General features: G+C 41.6%; 1 protein-coding gene across 2 annotated transcripts in view; it reads left to right on the top strand.

The window, feature by feature from the left end:
- The window catches only part of MRPS28 (mitochondrial ribosomal protein S28), a 209,129-nt gene extending 189,275 nt beyond the window's left edge, over window positions 1-19,854 (top strand). The window contains exons 7-9 of one of the 2 annotated variants that reach the window (XR_008528043.2): window positions 16,030-16,212; window positions 16,731-16,873; window positions 16,962-19,854. The gene's annotated coding sequence lies outside the window, so the exon portion shown is untranslated. The remainder of the gene's footprint in view (window positions 1-16,029; window positions 16,213-16,730; window positions 16,874-16,961) is intronic. The other variant, XR_010141214.1, reaches the window with a different exon arrangement.
- Window positions 19,855-22,828: the final 2,974 nt, after the last annotated feature.

The following is a 22,828-nucleotide window of genomic DNA, read 5'->3' as shown; positions in this document are numbered from 1 at the left end:
AATATATTATCTTACTATACTCACTTATCAGCTCTTTTATTATTTATTTTATAACTTTTTTTAAAGTCCTTGGGAATCTAGACAACACAATCATGTCATGTGCAAATAACAAGTTTTACTTCTTCCTTTACAGTCTGCATGGCTCTCATTTTTTTTTTTTTTTTTTTTTTTTTTGTCTTATTGCATTGGCTAAAACCTACAGTACAATATTGACTAGAAGTGGTGAGAAAAGACATCCTTCCATTGTTCTAAACCTTAGGAGAAACACATTCAGTCTTTCACCATTAAATATATCGTTAGCTCTAGATTTTTTTGTAGACATCTTTCATCAGGTTGAGGAATGCCCTTTCTATTCATAGTTTCTTGCGATTTTCTTTTTTTAATCAGGAATAAGTGTGTAATTTTGTCAAGGGATATTGTCATTTTTCTTTTTTGATTTGTTAATATAGTAAATTATATTGACTGATTTTCAAATGTCAAAACAACCTTGCATTCCTAAGAAAAATCCCACTTGGTCATGATGCATTATCCTCTTTATACATTGCTGGATTCCATTTGCTAATATTTTGTTACAGGTATTTGTGTCTATGCTCATGAGAATATTAATCTGTAACACTTTGTGTGTGTGATATCTGTCTTATTTCAGTGTCAGGGTAATTCTGAACTCATAAAATAGTTGTAAATGTTACCTCCTTTTCTATTTTCTAAAAAGTTCATTGTTTGTATACAATGGTTATAATTTCTTTCTTAGATATTTGGTAGAGTTACTAATGGAGCCATCTGGACCTGGGGTTTTATTTTGGGGAAAATTTTTAAATATTAATTCCATTTCTTTAATAGATATAGAACATTTTACATTAACTATTTCTTCTTCAGTGAGCTGTGATAGTTTGTGTCTTTCAAGGACTTTGTCTATTTCACTGAAGCTGTGAAATTTATAGGCATAATATTGTTCATAATATTCCATGATTACCTTTTAATGTCTGTAGAATCTGCTCACACTTTCATTCTTGACATTGGTAATTTTTGTCATCTCTTTTCCCTGTTTAGTTTCATGAAAGGTTTTTCAATTTAATTGATCATTTCAAAGAACTAGCTTTTGATATTTTTTTTTTTTTTTTTTGAGACAAAGTCTTGCTCTGTCTCCCAGGCTGGAGTGCAGTAGTGCCATCTTGGCTCACTGCAACCTCCGCCTCCTGGGTTCAAGCAATTCTCATGCCTCAACCTCCTGAGTAGCCGGGATTACAGGTGTGCACCACCACACCTAGCCAATTTTTTTTTTTTTTTTTTTTTTTTAGTAGAGATGGGGTTTTGCCATGTTGGCCAGGATGGTCTCGAACTCCTGACCTCAGATGATCCGCCCACCTCAGCCTCCCAAAGTGCTGGGATTACAGGTGTAAGCAACCATGCCTGGCCTAGCTTTTAATTTTATTTTCTCCATCGCTTTTGTGTTTTTGATTTCCTTGATTTCTGCTGTTACCTTTATTATAATGTGCTCTGCATGAGTTGGGTTTATTTGTTCTTTTTCAAATTTCTTAAGGTAAAAATTTAGATAATTTCTGAGACTTTTTCTGTTTTTCTAATATAGGCACTTAATGCTATAAATTTCCCTCACAGCACTGTTTCAGCTGCATCTCATACATTTTGATATGCTGTTTACATTTTCATCTACTTCAAAATACAGAATTTATCTTATGATTTTTTTCTTTTATCTGTGAATTATCTAGAAGCATTACTGTTTAATTTCTAAATATTTAGTAGTTTTTAATATAATCTTTTGTTATTGATTTCTAATTTAATCCCATTTTGACTAGAATTTTTTTGTCATTTATTCCCAATCTTCCTATCCTTTGCTAGAAAAAATATTTTATTAACTTATTTATTATTGCTTCCTTTCTTTTTAAAGCAATTTTTCTTAATTCTCTTTTTCTCTCTGGGCTGACTTTTTCTGCTTCAGAAAGTTCTAGGCATAAAAAGATTGCTCCAGCCCTGGCTCTGAGTGACCTCTCAGCTCTGGGGCCCAAAACCAGGTAACCCCTGGGTTCCAATTCTAAATTCTCAGGAGAGTGTCTGATTTGATCAACCTAGGTCGGGTCCAACCCTGGGAAGTTGCTGGCACATAGAATTAACAAGGTCTGGTCTATCCCTTTAACAGAGCTGTGGACAAAAATAGATTTTAACAATGACACATGGACTGGATAGCACCTCAGAAGTTCAGTATACTGGCTGGGCGCCTTGGCTCACGCCTGTAACGCCAGCACTTTGGGAGGCCTAGGCGGGTGGATCACCTGAGGTCAAGAGTTCAAGATCAGCCTGGCCAACATGACAAAACCCCGTCTCTACTAAAAATACAAAAATTAGCTGAGCATGGTGGTGGGTGCCTGTAATCCCAGCTACTCGGGAGGCTGAGGCAGGAGAATCACTTGAACCTGGGAGGCGGAGGTTGCAGTGAGCTGAGGTCGAATCCCTGCACTCCAGCCTGGGTGACAGAGCAAGACCCTGTCTGAAAAAAAAAAAAAAAGTTGAGTGTACTTATTCAGTAGAAACACTTGTCAGATTTTATAATTGATAAAAAGAAAAAGAAAGCCTTAAAATAAAATTGGGACCCTGGAACAGCATGGCTTTTTTCATGGTTCCTTTGATGGTTACGTTTGATTTCTCAAGCTGGAGTATGCAGTGGTATTACAGGGGCTTTTGAAAGTCATAGGATAAACATGGTGCATCTTCTTGAAGCATCCATTTTACAAGACGTTTTGGGGAAATTTTATGTTAAAACAAACATAAATGTATGATGGAATAGACTGCAAAACAGCTCAAGATTTTTGAAGACATGGAACAGACCTTGGATTTCACAGTGGTGGATAGATCCTTTGTGGAAAAATTCCTGTAGCTTCCTTGTAAGGAGCCCTGGAAAACTCAATGAAAAATGTCAAAAATCGTATTTAGAATCATAATCTTCACCCTTGTTGGCATTTAAGTAATATTTCAATCTGTATCATGTACAACTTATGTGTGTATTTTTGGTTAATACTAAGCCAGTTTCTCCCGGGCATCTATCCATAGGCACCAAGGAAGGGATACCAATTGTGGGATTAATCTCGGCATGCTTATTGCACACCTATGACATGCTAGGTCAAGTATGTCTTCTGAGTATAGTTTCTTTTGTATTTATCTTGCTAAGATAAATGGGAAGGAAGTGGGGAAGATAGAGGTGAAGGTAAATGGAAATGACAAAGCTATTTCCAGTCTTGAAAGAGGGAAGGATGGGGAAGTGATAAGGAAGTGAGATAGTGTTACAGAAGCAATGCCTGGGACTAGAGATGTTGGTTCTCTTGCAATTGAATTAGGACACCCAGGGGAAATGACTTGACAATCATCAAGGAGAGTAAACACAGACATCTCTTGGACCCAAGCCCATGTCCATGACCTCGCTCCACACCTTTAGTCCTTCCTCCTGCTCAAACTTATAGTTGAGCCATCACCAAATTGGTAACAAAATACCAAGAACAACTAGAAAAGGAAAGGAGAATTCCTTATTAGCCTCAATTTTCTTCAAGGGAAATACTGCAGATTACTGCACATATAAGAGGAAGCCCTAAATCACATGGTGAATCTGGTTATGACATTCACACTGTACAGTAAGTAATACAATGTAGTCACTTCAGGTGTTTTCCTTTCCAGTCATGAAGGCATTAATACTGAAAGGAGTTTAAGAGACAAGGAAGCTTTGTAAACATGTCAGACCTCTGTGATGTTGAATACTCAGCCTCATAGGTAGCTAGCCTATAGACACCTGCTCTGTTTTGCAGTTGATCCCTAATGCTCTGCTCTTATCGCTGGGTTAGCTTGATTCTTTGAACCCTGTTAAAATGTAAATATCTCTTGGAAAGGTATTAATTTTTCTTCATTATAGTATAGTTGTGAAAGCAGAAAGGAAAGAGGAACACCACAGATGATCTTTGTTCTAGTTACAGCTCTACCACTGGATTTCTGTGACCGATGGGGATAGCCCTTCTTTCAATCTCCATGACCTCATCTGAACATAAATGGGCTGAACTAGAAGATCTCTAATGTCTTTTTTTTAGGTTCAACTTTCTGTGAGTCTGTGAGAAAAGACAATATGGGTAGGACCATTTTTGGGCTGGGTTCTGAGTGAGCAGTTTTCTACGCTCGAAGCAAAGGGCCAGCAATGGAGATATGGGCACCCAATGCCAAACTTTTCTCAGAGTCTACTTCTGTCAAGGGAAACTCCTGGGGCTGTATACCTAAGAGATCATAACAGTGATAAAAACTATTACAATTTATCTCAACTACTCATGATTCAGAATTGCTGATATGTAAGACCATGATGCACTCATTCTTGAATCAGCTTCTAAATCCTTTACACGTCCTTAAGAACCAGTCAATACAAGTCTTTACCTCTGTTGTGAGATGGGACAGATGTGTTTGTGATTATTCATCCTATTAGTCTTACTTCGTCTCAATAACTTGCCAAACAGAAGAGGTGACAACAGACCTACATCTGCAAGAAAGTGAATTTGTTCACAAACAAATCGTTTACAAGTTATGGGATAGCCAGGTGGATATTTCCAGCGGGCAATTGGAAATCCAAGTCCAGGGCTGAGGAAACAGCTGGATTTAGGAGTCATTTATGTTTAGGAAGTTGTTGATACCTAGGATTTCTGCCTTTTTAAAAAAACATAATAATGCATGTGTATTTATATTTCTTATCTACAGCACAAATTATATGAATGACAGAATTTAAAAACTTCTTGAAGGGTTTACATATTTTCAGTGTCCTAAATATGACTACATCTTGTCAAGTGGCCAGGGAGAAGGTGAAGGCTGAAGTCAAGGTCAGGTTTAGGCTCTGGAGACAGCAGTTTTTGATTCTGATTGTGTTCCTAGAGTATCTCTCCATTTCTAAAATAGGGACACTTTAGTCTCGATCCTATTTCTATTCAGACAGAGCTCACTAGTCAGTGGCAGGTTTGGGGAACGTTTTCAGTGTCTATGGGATGTAGATTCAGGGGTGAGAGGCAAGCAGGATGAGGGGCTTGGTGCAGCTTCTGTCTCCTGCTCAGGAAGGTGGGTGGCAGAATTCCTCCCCCCACCCCTGGCCTTTCCTGGTCGGCATGAATGAGCTCAGGGTCTCCTTGCAAGGGGGCTGGGCTCTCTGACTAGAGGCATGCTGCTGACCTAGAGATAATTAACTGATAGTTTCTACCACGACCTGCTGACCCCTTTATAGGAACCACTGTAAAGATAAAAAGACTTTCTGTTTTCTTTTTTCTTAGCATCTCCGGTGCCTGAAACCTTCACAGTCATCATGCTATTTTGTGTTTATCATTAATCTTCCCGTTGAAAGCATCCCCTTTTCTCCCCTCTTGTTCCTGCCCTGGCCCATTTGCAGTTCAGGTGATTGACCCTCTCAGAAAATGCTCCCTGTGAAGCCAAAATGTGAGTGAGTTAGACTGGGCCATTTCCAGCACGCCCCTCGTCACCCCGTGCCTGTGCAGTGTCACCTACTTCTGATAACAGCCTTGGACTGAGGGCGCAGGAGAGGGTGGTTTTATGCCACAGATACTTCATTTGTCAATGCTGTCTTCCAAATCTTTCTCATGTCCATTATCATAGGCCTAGAACAATTGTTTTTATTAGACAGTTTAATACATTGCCTCTTAGACCAGCAGGCGAACCTGAGCATCTTTCTGACTCCTGTGCTGTCATTAACATGCTTCTTAATTCAGAACAGCTGTTCCTCCTCCCCCTCCTCCTCTCTCCCAATCTTTGCTCCTTAGACAAACTTTGCTTATTCAGAAACTGGGAAAAAAGATTTTTGAGTAAATGAGAATTCTGGAAACATAAGGATTTGTCTCTTTCATCATGGACACCTTTTAATTTTAAACATTTTGATGAAAATCTTTCCAAAATACATTGTTTAGTACCTTCTTAAACAGAGAAAATAGGACGAAATTTAATTTTTTTCTTGATGCCTTGGGATCATGACAGTGAACAAGATTTTGTTACTCTGCTGCAATGCAATAGGGCACATAAAGGGCACATAAAGGGCACAAATTTTCTGATTCTGAAGTTATTTTGAAAACTTTTAATAGACTCTCGTCTCCCTGCTTTTCATCAGTCCATTGACCTGTCACTCTGGTTATCAATGCACCTATTTTCAGAAATTCTTCTACCCTAATTTTCTGATGTTCAGTGTTTACTGTGAGCATAGAAGACCAATATAGACACACACTTACACATGTGTGCATGCAGATGTGCATTAGAACTGTGTGTAAAGAGGTGTGAGGAGGTACCTGAGAGTTTCCTGTGAGTAAATGGAATATGTTATGAGTTCTCTATTTTGGTTTTCCAGAGACTGCTTTTGTTAAATTTTTTGCTCATTTTAGGAATAGAAAGTTGCAAGACAAATGAGTTTAATAATGATGAAAAGCTCCCAGATTTCTAGGAGCTATCTATCTTTCTAGAAAGTTCTTCCTCAGTTCATTTTTTTTTTTTTTTTTTCACTTAATGCAAGTATAGGCAATGGTTACTAAAAGGAGATTCCTTTTGTGAGAGGCCTGTCATTTCATTATCCCAACTTCACATACAAATGATTTCATTATCTTTAAAAATGTTATCATGATATTCTCAAACTATTGCCATTTTAAAAAAAAACCCACCAGGTGCAAAAACAAACTGCAACCACAACAGCTAAATCTGTCTCTCTCCCTCATTGTCCTCTTTGGCAAAGTTCTGTGGAAAGCTGAATAAATGAACAGGGCCATTTGACAGCGTGTAACCCACACCAGCCCGGTTGTGCAATGCCTTGAACGTAAGTCATTTTCAACCAAACGAAGGTATATTTTCTTTTATATTGTTGACTTTGACCCTGAAGCTTAGCAAAGAACACTTGTGCGACATTTTCTGGATCAATTTATCATCTGCTCAGAGCAGACATGCATTTTTTCTCATCATTAAAGGGAAACCAAACCCATCAACATAATCCCCCATTCTGCTTTGTTTCTTCCCAGTCCTTCATGTTGTAGATTCTAAAATATTAATGAAGAGATGTGAAAGTAATGTGCTCTATTCTCACACCCAGCCCCAGTGGGAGGAAGGATATGGCCAGGGAGTAGGAGAATGAGAAATGTCCTAGTTTTGCAAAACAACATTGCTCAAAGTCAGGTTGTTGGATTCTATCTCTGAATATCCCAAGGTGGTGATAAAATCCAGATTTCTGGGCTAATCTATACCTATGGAATCAATATTTCTGGAGGATGAGGCTTTGTCATTTACATTTTAAATGGATGCATTTAAAACTGATTGGACTGGATGGTGTCTGAGCTTTTACTTTACTTAACGAGTTCTATGCCTCTGACTCTTATGTGAATACTGATAATAAACTGCTTACAGGCTGGGCATCATGGATCATGCCTGTAATCCCAGCTATTTGGGAGGCCAAGGCAAGAGGATCGCTTGAGCTCAGGAGGTTGAGACCAACTTGGGCAACAGAGTGAGAACCTGTTTCTATGTAAAAAAATTAAATTAAAAAATGTGCTTACAGAATACTCATAATGAACTTTATTATTGTAAGAATAATAACTTTTGATTGTATAGCAGCATTTTTAACTTTTCAAAGTGTTTTCCTATTTTCCTATATATAACCCCCCAGAGGTGGGCAGGGGAGGTCTCATTACCTCCATTTTAGAGATGTAATAAAGTCCCTGAAGCTTAATGACTTGTGCCAACTACATTATAACTTAGTGGTCAGGAGTCAGGACTGGCACGCAGGTCTTCTGACCTCATTTCACTGTACATTTGGTGTTCTAAGATCCAAGACACAAGAGGAAGCTTTATTAAAGTGTCCCTTAAAAATGGACTTGAGCCGAAATCAGCGCCTTCCAAGCCTCTCCACATGCTGTTGAGTGTGCTGTGCATTTGCTCCTGAGAGACGAAAGCACAGACGAAGATGCCCTGCACACCGGGAGAGAAATGGGAATCTTCAAAACAAAGGAACCTCATTCCTCTTCTGTTCATCCCCTTCAATTTTCTGATCCTTTCCCTCCACTCCCTCTTTCTTGTAAAGACTTAAACTCTGAAATAATTATATGAAATTAAGTCGGTAAAAGCCAGGCTCATTTCCTTAAGATTGATGTGTTAACATTTGGGGCAGTTTTCTCAGGACTCAGGGAGATGATTATTTCTGAGGTTGGCTGCTGGAAGCTTCCTCTTCCCTAGGGAGGGGTGAGCCTCCCTCCCAGGACACCTCCCTCCATGACACAGCCTAACTGTTAGCAGAAGTTCATAAAAAAAGTTGGTTGATTTTTTTAAGTGCTGGAGCCTTTTCTCCTTTTAATTCTGGTCATAACTACCCACTGTCCAAAAAAAGGAGACACAGCAGGCTCTAAACTCTCTCTGAGACTGAATGCAAATTGAGTGTCTGGGAGCCTGAGGGAGGTGCGGGAAACACTTTCCAGCTCCACTGTCATGTTTTTATCTGTAGATCAAGATAAGCGAGCGGGTGGATTGTTAGCAAAAAGGAATCTCTTCATGCAAATTATAATTCTCTTAAAAAAAATGAGCATGAAGGTGTGACCCTGCCTGTCACTTATCAATGTGTGCAGTAAAACGAATGGAAGGTTGGAAGACTGGGATCCTTTGCATTGGAAAATGGCTTGAGTGCCCGTGCTGAAGCCACGCTGAATTTCCCGTGTTCCTGCAGCAGCCTGGGAGAAGACCGGCAGGGTCACATTCTAGTGGTGCCTGCCTGCCCTGACACATCATTTCTAATTATGACGTCTTTGTAAACCCCTTCCCTTTTGCTTCATAGGGCTTGTAAAATGTACCCGCAAACCTCTGCCTTCCTGTGCCTCCCTGCCCCGAGGTAGAAATCCTCCTCTTGCAGGAAGTGCAAAGCAAAGTTCAAAGCTTTCTTGGTCAAAAGAAAATGCTCCTGATCCAGGATAACATGATTAGGCAACAATTAGACCAGGAAAAAAAATAAATAAATAAAAAAGCCAGGGCCCTGCATCACTGGCCAGTGCTGGCCTTCTGCAATCTCTGCTCTTCTAAAAGATACTTATTATTTCCTTGTTCAGTATGAAGATGCAAACCCAAATTGAATACCGTTTAGGGTCAAAGCCACAAGCAGCTTTGGGCTGTCAAGGGATGGAGAGCTCTGATGAGTCTGTGATGGAATGTCCCCACCAAACACAGAGGCTAAGGGATGGAGCTTAAGAGAGGGATGACAAAGAAAGGAAGCAAAGGTCCACAGACCCAGGACAGGCCCTGTCGCTCTGGTGACTTTCTGAATGACTGCCAGACTTGTTTCCCCGCTATAAGACAAGCCCAGTTCAACCCACGTTAAAAGGGGGTTAAAAGAGGTCATAAATCTTTCTGGGCACTGAAGATCCATGGAAAATATGGCCTGATGTCTCTGACATCTGTTTTGGGTTCTCAGCCTCAGCTGGCCCCACTGCCCTTTCTCCTGCGATAACTCACAGGCCCCATTCAGGCCGCCGAGTGGCAGGTATAGAGTGTCTCCCCTCAGAGCACTGGGGATGAAGGGTGAGCGTCCGGGCAGCAGGCGAGCCCCCAAGGCTGGCCCGCTGACACTGTAAGTCTATACCCAGGGGCTGGTGGAGGGGAGGCTGTGGGATTGATGGTGTAAATGGGCAGCACACACAGCCTGCAGAGGGGAGGCCGGCGGCGGGTGGGAGAGCGCTGGCTGAGGTTGGTCACACGGAGATTGAATTTCAGCTGAATTAGATCAGAGCTGTGGGAAACAGCACCTCCTTCACACACACAGCCGGTCTCATAGGAAGATGTGGGAGGGCGGCTGGGGAGACAGAGGCAGGCAGCTGCGATGAAATACCGAAGTCCGCTCACAGCAGCTAACAGCTAACTTAATTACTCTACTACCTCTCCCCAGCGTACTGGCCAGACTTCGCAGACCCTGGGGTATGAGACTGAAAGGCTCCATGGTGCCAGGGAAAGATGGGGTGGTCAGCATTGAAAACACACCATGGTTTGGGAGTGAGGCTGCGTGTGTCTCTAAAGGAGGAAAAGCGTGATTATGAAAGTACAGGAAAGGCAGGGAACTTTTAGATCCACAGCTGCAGAAGGCAAACTCCAGAAAGGACTTACGTGGCTTTCACTGCTACCTTTAGGGTTTGATGTTTTATAGCATTTTATTAACATGCAACGCAAGCTCTCAATACCATAACTGTGTTCGCTGCTGCTGCTAGGAACTGTTCCTCTAATCCCCTTTCTCTGCTTAATAACCTGACGCCATTTCAGTGACCCAGAATACCAGCTTTTCTTGGGAGGCCTTGGAGGAGTGGAAAATTGGGAGAAAGTTTTAGAATTAAAATGGGAACACTTGCAGTCCTATTAAAAAGGGCAAGAAGTCAGCTGCTTTGAAATCCACCCCCTCAGCAGGGGTGGGGAAAGCCTTTCCAGGAGACAGTGGGAACACATTTGTTCCCTAAGCTGGCACCAGAGTGGCTTTCTCCAGGGCAGCCAGGGCCTGGCATTCTGTATACACCATTTGAATCAGGGAGCCTTCAAATGATCCTTTTTTCTCTTCCTGTCACTCAACAAGAGGCTGGCGGCAAAAATTTCTACGGCAGCTTCTCTTGAACCAGGCAGAAAACAACCCCTGAGGCCGCTCATTGCTCCCTAGTCTCCTGGTTTGCATTGCACATCCATTTTGAGCCTGCTGCTACTGATGAGAAAATGACCTCAAACAACTGCCCACTAAAGGTCCCATGCTGTCACGATGCCGGGGGCTTTCTGCATAGCGCTCCGTTTCTCAGAAAGAGCAGCTTCTGGAGTTTTGTACAATGCCTGGGCCTGAGGAAACCTGCCAGGATATTCCTGGTAGGATGAATGATCATCCCCCCGTAACAGACAGAAACACCCAGAGCAGAGACAGGGTCCACGCTGTGGGATCTGACTCAATGTTTGAATTCTTAGGAGCTCACCACTTCATTGGATTTCTCATGACTGAAAAAAAGAGACCATTAGAATCTGGATGAGATGAGAATTTAGGTGCTGTTTTAGATTCCCCTAGATTAGGTGGATACCCAAAAGAGTGTGTGGAAAAACTGCAGGGAGGGCCGGGAGCGGTGGCTCATCCCTGTAATCCCAGCACTTCAGGAGGACGAGGTGGGCAGATCATCTGAGGTCAGGAGTTCGAGACCAGCCTGACCAACATGGAGAAACCCCATCTCTACTAAAAATACAAAAGTACCTGGGCATGGTGGCACATGCCTGTAATCCCAGCTACTCTGGAAGGCTGAGGCAGGAGAATCGCTTGAACCTGGGAGGTGGAGGTTGCAGTCAGCCAAGATCGCACCACTGCACTCCAGCCTGGGCAACAAGAGTGAAACTCGGTCTCAAAAAAAAAAAGAAAACATGCAGGGAGTCTGAGTCCTCTGAAATGGGATGAAACATTTGTATGTGAAAATTGTGTATATTTCCTCTAGCCCCAGGAAGAGAGCCCTGTGTATTCTGTTGAACAGATCTGCTGATTTTCAAGATTCCAAGACTCCTCCAGACTTAAGCACTACTGTTTTATATTAAATATTTTGCAAAGGTAATTTTAAGAGGGAGCATTGGTTTCCCTCAATCACAGGCTCTGCAAAGTACAATGTGCTGTCTACTGTATACTTTGCCACATGGAGCCTGGCTGCTTGACTCATGTAACTCAATGTAAACAGTAACTGGGAGAGGACACACACGAGCAGGCAGGGTATGCCCACAGGGTCACTGCTTGACATGGCTATGCTGCAGCTAGAGTATGGCTCTCCCTTGGATGGATCTATTCTGTTAATACCTCTGTCCCAGAATTTGTAGTCCCAAAGTGGTGCTCTGGGAGAACGTATTAACGAAAAGAAAGAGAATAAATGAGAACCTTAAAGAGTTTATAGGGTTCAGGCTTGATAAACCTCTTGGGTAAGAAAGGTAGGTAGATATAGAGGAAGATTTGCATCCATCACATTGGGAAGAGTGTACGCTGGCCTGTGGGTACAAACCCCTTTCTGCCAGGGTAGGGAAGGTTCTTGGGGGAAAGGTGGTTGTCATAATACATCTTAAACAATTACAAAGGTGCCAGAATCCCATAGTTTCCCTTTCTGGAGTTGATGTTTGGATGCAAATTACAGGCATGTTTTGCCTTAAACAAATCCAGTGTTAGGCCGGCGTGGTGGCTCATGTCTGTAATCTCAGCACTTTAGGAGGCCAAAGCAGGCAGATTGCTTGAGCTCAGGAGTTCAAGACCAGCCTGGTCAACATGGCAAAATCCTGTCTCCACAAAAAAATACAAAAATTAGACCAGGCACGTGGCTCATGCCTGTAATCCCAGCACTTTGGGAGGCCAAGGCAGGTGGATCACAAGGTCAGGAGTTCAAGACCAGCCTGGCCAACATGGTGAAACCCTGTCTCTACTAAAAATACAAAATTTGCTGGGTGTGGTGGCACGCACCTGTAATCCCAGCTACTTGGGAGGCTGAGGCATGAGAATTGCTTCAACCCAGGAGGCAGAGGTTGCAGTGAGCCGAGATTGCACCACTGCACTCTAGCCTGGGCAACAAGAGCAGAAACTCCATCTCAAAAAAAAAGAAAAGAAAATCCAGTGTTGATGAGTTGATTTCCCAAAGCAGATGAACTGGCAAGTTGGGTGTGGTGATTATTTACATTAAATAGTAGCTACTGGTGGTCAGCGCGGTGGCTTACGCCTGTAATCCCAGCACTTTGGGAGGCCAAGGTGGGCAGATCACAAGGTCAGGAGATCAAGACCATCCTGGCTAACACGGTGAAACCCTGACGCTACTAAAAATACAAAAAAAATTAGCCGGGCGTGGTGGCGGGTACCTGTAGTCCCAACTACTCGGGAGGCTGAGGCAGGAGAATGGCGTGAATCCGGGAGGCGGAGCTTGTAGTGAGCTGAGATTGCCTCACTGCACTCCAGCCTGGGTGACAGATCGAGACACCATCACAAAAAAAAAAAAAAAAAAATTAAATAAATAGTAGCTACTGGCTGGGCATGGTGGCTCATGCCTGTAATCCCAGCACCATGGGAGACGGAGGCAGCTGATTGCTTGAGGCCAGGAGTTCAAGACCAGCCTGGGCAACATGGTAAAACCCTGTCTCTACAAAAACAAAACAAAACAAAAATTAGCCGGGCATGGTGGTGTGCACCTATAGTCCCAGCTACTCAGGAGGCTAAGGTGGGAGGATCACTTGAGCCTAAGGAAGCTGAAGCTGCAGTGAGCTGTGATCGTGCCACTGCACTCTAGTCTAGATGACAGAATAAGACCTTGTCTCAAAAAAAAAAAAAAAAAAGGAAAAGAAAAGAAAAAAAGTAGCGTAGCTACCATTGATGCAGGACCCACATGAGCAGAGATTTACATACTTTATCTCAAGCAATTCTTCTGACAACACAATGAAATGGGTACTATTTCCTCCATTTTTCAGATGAGGAACTTAAGGTTTAGAGAGCTTAAGCTCCTTCCTGAGGATTACTTTTCTACCAAGTGCCAGAGAGAACCAGCACTGAAAGCCAGATCAGTCTACCTCCAAAGACTATGCTCTTAAATTCTCCATTAGTCAGCTCCTCAGTGCAGTGGGATTTGATGCTTTACCAGAAATATCAAGACCCTAAGTGCATCTTAAACACAATTTGATTTTCAAAGGTAGAAAAAAAAAGGAATGAAGTTTTACCAAGTGCCTATTGTATCCAGATAGTATGTCAGGGGATATGACTATGTCATTTGGTAAAAAATTAAATTTTATAAAATATTCAATTCTTGTGGAATATTTTCAAAATACACTTGTCAGTTAAAGTTAGGTACACACATGCAAATCATCCCCCTCAAGTAGTCTCACAAACTAGTCAAAACTTTCCCAGGGCAGAGGGCAGATTTTGCTCCCTATTTTATCTTCTTTGTGCATAGAATATTTGTCTTAGGCTGATAGATAATTAATGAATTAGTGAGTAAAAATATGAGCCTATTTTGAGGACAGCCATCAGAAAGCCTTATTTCTTAAAATGGAAGTGGCTCACCCTGGCAACCAGACATGGAGATATGGGGATTGCTCAATATACACCCAAAGTAGGTCTTATGCAGAAGACTAAGAAAGATGAGAGCGAAAATAAAACAAGGATATGGAGATATTGCTTTTGAAACTTGAAAAACTATACTTTGTTTTTCTAATGTTTAATTGTTCCTGTTCAGATTGGGGAAATTAAAAGCTCTTACTAGTTCAAAGTTTTACCCGATGAACATTACACCTACCCCTTTCAGAGATCTCAATGAATGAGTCCGTCTGTGATTTTTTTCAGCACTGTGATCCAAATGATATCCAAACATAACATCCCCCTCCTACCCCAGCCCCCTCAGTGCATGTGTGTTTGGTAAATGTTAATGTGCCTGGGGTCTTTGGTATTGGGAAGTTAACATTCATTTTTTTGGTTGGAAATGCAAATAGTTCATCAAAATGTAATGCTTTTGGTGAACCAGAGATTGAAAGAATGAACCAATTTTGAGGACAGTAATCATGGACTTGATTTGCAGCTTAAGAAAGGTCATTTCTGCTGAGTAGTATCCTGAAGCAAATACTACCAAGGGACGCTACGGACTTTCTAGACTTGATGTTCTTAAAACTATGGATAAACATCCCTCTTGAGAAATGCAGGTATTCACATGCTTAAAGAGAGGTTTGGTACATATGCTATCTTTTTTTTTCCTTCTTCTTGAGACAGGGTCTTACTTTATTGCCTAGACTGGAGTGTAGTGGCACAGTCATAGCTCACTGCAGCCTCAGCCTCCCTAAGTGTTGGGATTACAGTTGTGAGCCACTGCGCCTGGCCTGCTGATGCTATCTCAAGGGTGCTTGCAGGCCTCTGGTGTGGTCAGATCTCATGGGTTGTAAAGTCATAAATAAGTTAACTGCTCCATGTTTCTAGCTGAATCTCTGTCTGCTCTTATGTCTTTAGGCCGATAGCAGAGAGTGGTAGCCTTGGGAAGAGGAAATAATCACTGGGCTCAGAGTTCTTCACTGCTTGCTCCACACATTACAATTCAGTATCCCAATTAGATTGTTCCAGGGACACTCCCTCCCTTCTTTCCTTCCTTCCACTGACTCATTCATCCATTCATTCAACAAACATTGATGGAGCCCCTCCTATGGCCTTATAGCAGCCCCCATCCGGTGAGAGGAAACACACAAGTAAGCCCTTAGAGTCCAGTGTGCAATTGAGGGTTAGAGCTGTGCACAGCTTTTGGAAGAGCAGAGTGGAGGAACACCTGACTGTTGGCAGTCAGGGACAAGGAGATTTTCCTAGAGGAAGGGAGCCTGAGCTGAGCCTTTAAACTCTTTTTTTTTTTTTTTTTGAGACAGATTCTCACTCTGCTGCCCAGACTGGAGTATAGTGGTGCCATCTCGGCTCACCCCAACCTCTGCCTCCCAGGCTCAAGCGATTCTCCTGCCTCAGCCTCCTGAATAATTGGGATTACAGGCATGCGCCACTACCGCTCAGCTAATTTTTGTATTTTTAGTAGAGACAGGGTTCACCATGTTGGCCAGCCTGGTCTTGAACTCCTGACCTCAAATGATCCACCCACCTTGGCTTCCTAAAGTGCTGGGATTACAGGCGTGAGCCACTGCCCCCAGCCTGAGCTGAGCCTTTAAGAATACAAGAAAAGTTTGCTAGGAAGAAAAGAAATGGTAAGGCTGTCCAGGCTCTCACACCGTGTGTGAAAGCATGGGTGTGGGGGTAGAGAGGAGAAGTACGCAGGGGAAATTGTGGCAGAGGCCAAGAAGGGAAGTAACCCTGCTTGGACTCCAGGCTGTGTGCAGAGCTATGATGGGAGATAAGGTCAGATAAGAATAACAATTGCTAACATTTATTGAACACCTGCTATTTTCCAGGCACTGTTCTAATGGATTTATGTGTTTTGACTTAGTTAATCATGGCAACAGCCTTATGAGGTGTATATAAATATTACTACTGTTTTTCAGATTCACAGGGAGATCAAGTATTTTGCCCAAGAGCACACAGCTAGAGAGTGGAGAATTCCGGATTCAACCCAGACAGATTGACTCCAGAGCGTGTGCTATTCGTGGCTATGCCAGAATGCCCTGATGGCCTCAGGTTTGCCTTGCCAACTGACAAAGGCGACTGTTTCCTACCCATTGGCTCAGGTTAGAGGTTACCATGACTGTGGAGATAGTTTTCTTGTGCCATTCTCTCCTTCCTTAGACCACAGGGAATAAAGCTGCACACACTGTTTAATATAGAAAGCCAACATGGAGGGTAGGAACCATATTGGTTTTATTCATCAATGTAAATTCAGTACCAAGCTCAGTGCCTGGTACACAGTAAGCACTCACTGAATATTTATGGAAGAAACAACAAATGAATTCATTGATTTTTATCTATTAATTATAAGGAAGTGAATTCAGACTTCTTCAGGGTTATGCTTACCTTTACTTTTGAGATGTAAATTAAGAAAAACGAGATTCCAATAAAACCTTGTCACAAATATATATTTGGAAATCTGTGAAACGGTCAACCCCAAACCAAAATTTACATAAGATTAACTTATTTATTTCAAATTTACAACCAATGGATTGTGGTGTGTGTGTGTATGTGCGTGCGTGTGTTCCATTTGTAGCATGTGTAGTTGCTTTATCTAATATGTACATTCTCTAATTCACAGATGGTTCCAGCTTCCTACCCTTCCAGTTAAAATAAACAAAAAGGAGGGTCCTGAGTGTCTATGATTTTCATAAGATCTATGGCGTTTCTTCTGCAGATGATCAACAGTTGCCTGCCTTGGACTTTGGAGTACCCAAGAACTAGGTAGGTAATGGAATTAGGTCACACTGACATCCAGGGATGGAATTTGCGCAGTGACATTAATGCATCGATTGCTTCCTATATATTTCAGTGTCATAAACAAAGTTGCTCTTTCCTTTGCAAGAAGAAAAGAGCACGGTGGAAACAGAGAAGTGTGTCTTCTGTTTGGTCAGCAAGGCAGGAAAGGCCTTGTGTGCTCTGTCCGTCAACACTGATAAGCTGTGGCATCGGGAGGCTGGGAGGATCCCCAGCTGTTCCACCTACACTGGGTCCCAGGGCGCGTGATCCTGCTCAGGAAGCAAGGGGAGCTCAAACAGGGAAAGATGAGTACCATGAACACAAATAGTCTACTCGGAGTTTCTTAAATTATTTGAGTATCCATATATTTGACTTCAAGAGACCTTTATTTTCTGGGTTTCTTCCTTGTAGCTCAAAGAGTATGTGTTTTGAGCATTTCAGTTGGTGCAGCCCCTCTACAAAAGCCTTCCTCCAAAAGAGTCAAAATCTTAAGGAATCTAGCAAAACTAGAACAAGATGCATCATAATTGGTTTCTATAAATTAAGAAACAATTGATTTTTAATTTCTTAGTATATTTGTGGTTAAGTATAATGGTATTTGATTTAAGTATATTTGTGGTTAAGTAGAATAGTATTTGGTGCATCTTATTCCATTGTGAAGAGTATTAATGATTATAACTAACAAGTTTTATGTGCTTTACGTTTTCAAATGCCTCCTACAAAGTTTATATTTGCTCATTTGGTTCTCTTTAGCTCTCTCTGAAATGAAGACAACTATCACTATCCTACTTTTACAGATGAGGAGACTGGAGTTCAGGGAACATACTAGGCTAAGGGTTTTGCCTTAGAGGCAGCCTGTGAAAAGTAAAGGAGCAAGAACTTGAACCTAGTTCAAGTTCCAAAACCCATTCTCCTCTTAACCACTCAATGGATAAATCCAGAAAAGTGAGAAACTTATTCTTGAATGTCCAACACAGGCTAGGTAATTTTATACATACTATTTCATTTAGAAACGACAGATTGTGTACTAGTATCAGGGATAAAGAAATTAAGATTCCAAGAGGACCAATAACTTAACAAATGCTTGGTAAATGATTGAGCCCTTTTAGTGAAAAATAACAGATAATTCTAGGAAAAAAGATGTTCTTGAACTATATCAGCTTACTGAAATTTGTTAGGAGTGCAAACCTAGGCAGAATATCTCACAAAAGGAAGCTTATTTGTAAAAAGTGGAGTTCGGTTGGCTTTCTTTTTTTTTTCTATTCTGAGGAATATTTTCTTTTCCTTTTCAGAAAATCCAGGTCAGGAACTGTATCTTTGCCCAGCCACCTGCAAACAGACTTGAGAACAATGTAAACCACCCTCTGCAGGATATTGATTCTGATGGAGTAAATGTTGATTAAGCAGAATGGTGTTTTTTTTTTTAACTGGAGGAATTCCAGATCTTTCCTTAGGCCCGTCTCTCCAGGGAAATGAGCTCTATCCTCAAAAATCTACAGAAAACCTGAGTAAGAATGAAGATTTATGATGGGAGACGCTGGGCGGAAGACGGCTGGCTATCTGGTGGGCTATCTAGAAGCTCATCTTTGTGTTATTAGAGAAACACTCCCGCTCTTGACAGGATATGGTCTGCTTATCACATAATCTTCTCAAGTTTCATTCCCATTCTGCTTACAAATGCCCCAAATATAAAGAGATGCATTTCATCAAGACAGCCTTTTAAGAGGCAGTTGATCCCAGCTGTTGCCGTCTATCTTAAACACCTACCTTTTCACCCTAGTGTGGAGTTTACATGTCGATAAGGGATGTAAAAAAGGGAACTTGAGAAATCTCAGCAGAGGAAAAACACTGAGGCTGTCTCTGGGGATTGGAGTAGGAGTAAAGAGCTCAGGAAGCTCTAAGTTCCAGAACACCCCTCCTTTTCAGAGAGGAGCCCTGGGGCGATGCTGGCCTGCCCCAGGCCTTGAGCTGATCTCAAATACCAGGGACTAGAAACCCTTTTCCAGGCACATAAGCTGAGGGATTCATTGCCTGCTACTTTGGCATTTTCTTGTCAAGAGCTGGTGGTAAAATAGAAGTGAAAGATGCAGGTAGGAACAGGAGAGCCAGACCTGGAAAGTTTTGGCTCACCCATGGACCCTCCGTCCTGGCATTGTCCATGCTCATCCGTGATGAATTCTCAATACCTGATTTCACGACACACATATGTAGACTTGGGATGCATTCCCAGACAGCCAAGTGGCATATGCTGGCAAATGACCTGCGAGTTTTCTCTCACTCCTGAGTCTGCAAGCTCAGAAAGCCAGGGCTCTTGGAGGTTGCTAAGTCTGGAAGACTTTTACGTGGAATACCGAGGGGGGAGGTTAGAATTAAGTATTAAGTGGGCAAAACAGAAGGGGTCATTTCAGAGTCCTGCTTGGGTCCTGGTGCAGCCCGTTGTAGCCGATAGGGGTGGAGGCGGGGAGGTATCTCCTTTGTTGAAGAAATAAACCTGGGACTGTGAATCCAGTCTGCTCCCTCCTAACGACTGGGCTGCAGTGTTTGAAGTCGGAACTGGTGTGTTTCGGGAAGCTGGCTGCATCAGGTTCCCATTAGCCCAGGCAGCCGCACCGGTGGGTTCACACCACGACATGGTAACAATTAAGCCTTCTGCTACTGGTCCTTACCCTGGGGTGAGGCTCTTTTCTTTTTTACCAATGTGACTTAAAGTTGCCCTTGTTTCCTTGTGGCTCGATTTCCTGCAGATTCCCGTTACTTTATGTCTAATCTTCTGAGACCACTCATTAGACCACACAAATTGTAACAATTGTCTCCAGCACACAGATCCTGTTCCAGACCCTCAGTGTACCTAGGAAAAAGACTATCTCTCTGAAACGTGAGAGTTACTTCCTGTGTAAATAGACGAATTACAAAAAGTCAGAGGCAAAAATATTAGGGAAAATAAACTAATTATATGCCCATACCCTGAGGCATTCTAAAATTATTTTCTTCCTTTAAAAAAAAAACAGTGGGTTAGAGCAATTATTTCCATTTTCAGTGATGAGAGAGATAATACATGTACAAATGACTGTAGTATGAAGCAGAAAAACAAAAAGATATCATTAAATTCTATGGTTTTTCCAAGCAAGAAAAATATTTCTTTATAGAGAATAAGCCCGATCAGAGAAATTGCCATTTGAGCTGAAACTTGAAAAATAGGTGGAATTTGGATACATGGAAGTTGGTGGAAAGAAGAAAGAAGCATTTAGGAGAGGGAACAAAAGCAACAAAAATGTGGGCATTTTCATAGGATTTACTGTAGCTTAAGCACTGATAGACGCTATGGGAAGTAAAATAATGTATAGATGCCTCTCGATTTACAACGAAGTTACATCCTGATAAGTCTATTGTAAGATGAAAATATTGTAAGATGAAAATGCATTTAGGCGATGGGCACGGTGGTTCATGCCTGTAATCCCAGCACTTTGGGAGGCTGAGGGGGGCAGATCACCTGAGGTCAGGAGTTCAAGACCAGCCTGGCCAATATGGTGAAACCCCGTCTCTGCTAAAAATACAAAAATTAGCTGGGTGTGGTGGCGCATGCTTGTAATCCCAGCTACTCAGGAGGCTGAGGCAGGAGAATCGCTTGAACCTGGGAGGTGGAGGTTGCAGTGAGCTGAGATCGCGCCACTGACTCCAGCCTGGGCTACAGAGCAAGACTCCGTCTCAAAAAAACCCAAAAAACAAAAAGAATGCATTTAATATACCTACTCTACTGAGTATTATAGCTTAGCCTAGCCCACCTTAAACATGTTCAGAACACTTCCATTAGCCCATAGTTGGGCAAAATCATCTGGCAACGCAGTGCACTGTAGAGTGTCAGTTGTTTACCCTCGTGATCCTGTGGCTGCCTGGCAGCTGTAGCTCACTGCCCAGCATTGAGAAAGAGAATCGTACTGCTTTCTACTGAATGTATGTTCCTTTTGTACCATTGCAAAGTTGAAAAATCTTAAGTTGAACCATTGTAAGTTGGGGACTATCTATAAGACATAGGTCCTGCCTTCAAGAGGCCTTCATTTGAATTGAAGTGATAAAACAAACACACGGTAGAAATAACTTAGAGAACAATGTAAGACACGTATGACCTTAAATCACTGCAGACCTAGGTAACATTTAATTGTGGTATGTAGGTGATAATAAATATAATTTCAAGTAGGGAGTTGTCAAAGTTTGGTGAAATAGCAAGACCAAATTTGAGGGGGGTGATGTTTAGTTAGATGCTTAGGGCTGAAGGAAAGTCATTAAAAGAAAACAGAAAGTGAATGAACTGAGAATAAGGTAGGCCACATGCTGCAGACTAGTGGTTCTCCAGCTTCAGCGTGCATCAGACACATCCAGAGAACTCGTTAATAACATACATGTCCCTGAGCTCCACAGCAGACTTTCCGATTTAGTAGGTCTGGTATGAGGTGTGATGAGTTGCATTCTGGCAAGCTCCCTAGTGATGCTGGTGCACCTGGTCTGGAAACTCACACTTTGAGAACTGCTGCGGACAGATCAGCATGCCCAGAGCACAAGCATTTACTTGGGGGAAATAGTGGGAAATCAAACTGTACAAGGGAAGTCCACCAGAGAAGTATTAAAAATCAGTTTGCTGTTAACTCTCTGCATTTTCCTGATGGTTGATTCCTCATCTGAACAAAACCATAAACACTCTTGACTTTTTCTATTCCCAAATGGCTTCTTGGTTTAGCATGAATTACTGAGAAAGAAGAAAATCATGGTTTTATGCCTCCAGAAGAAACTACCATGGTTAAAGCTGGATATCATTTCAGAAGACAGGTTCCATGAATCCCTCTGCAAGACGCATATTCTTAAATAGCTTTACCCCTTCCAGGAAGTGTGATCTGTTATGGGATTGGTGTTAAGGAGCTTTACACATTGAATGGCCACTGTCAGAGCCAACCCCCTTAAAACCCAAGTATTAAAAACACCAACCAAAGAGACATAGCAAAATGATGCACTATTTCATTGCTTTCCTAAGAGATCCACATCACTTATTATCTCAAATGTTTTATAAATAGCAGTTATAAACCTTATTACATTATCTTTTTGCTTTTGCATATTTAAATAAAAACTTATCATTGTTTCCCCCTATTTTTACAGAAAAAAGAAGTAATCTGATGGGGGAAAGATGTCCAAACTTGAAAACTTTTTTTAAATGTCTTTATTCTGTTTGAAGTAAAACAACCTCATAATCTTCTTTCTACTCCATGGGGTTTTTAAAATGAGTTTCTCCTGGAGTTTGTTAGCTTGATGGAGGTGGAAATGTTTTCCTGTAGACAGTTTCTTACAAGTGTTTAAAGATCAAGCTGTAAATATGGTATAGTCTGTAGACAGAAATGTGCAGTGCACTCTCCAAAATTTTCTTCAGTCCTTTGACTATTGAAGATAAGAGTTGTGTAGTACGCAAATGACAGTGATTAGAGAATATCACAATATACAGTTGATAGCATGATTCATATTTATGAAGTACTAATTTCATATAAATACCAAAAATATATACTGATTATACCGTTCAAATTTTGAATTGAGCAAAAAAACAAACTAGCTAGGAAGAGAATTTATTTTATAACAATGAACCACATTTATAATTTATTATCTTTTCTCATGATTTAATGGGTGAAGGATAAGTAAATAACTTTTAAGGTATTTCTTTATGTAGAAATAAATGACATATTTCAGTTCCATAATGAAATTAGGACTGATATGGTTTGGCTGTGTCCCCACCCAAATCTCATCTTGAATCATAGTTCCCATAATCACCACATGTCATGGGAGGGACCCAGTGGGAGGTAATTGAATCAGGGGGGCAGTTTTTCCCATGCTGTTCTTGAGACAGTGAATAAGTCTCATGAGAGCAGATGGTTTTAAAAAGGGCAGTTCTTCTGCGCATGCTCT

Source organism: Pongo abelii, chromosome 7, assembly GCF_028885655.2.
Source record: "Pongo abelii isolate AG06213 chromosome 7, NHGRI_mPonAbe1-v2.0_pri, whole genome shotgun sequence".
NCBI classification, from domain to species: domain Eukaryota; kingdom Metazoa; phylum Chordata; class Mammalia; order Primates; family Hominidae; genus Pongo; species Pongo abelii.
The sequence above is the reverse complement of the archived record's forward strand: the minus strand, read 5'-3'. Positions and strand labels throughout refer to the sequence as shown.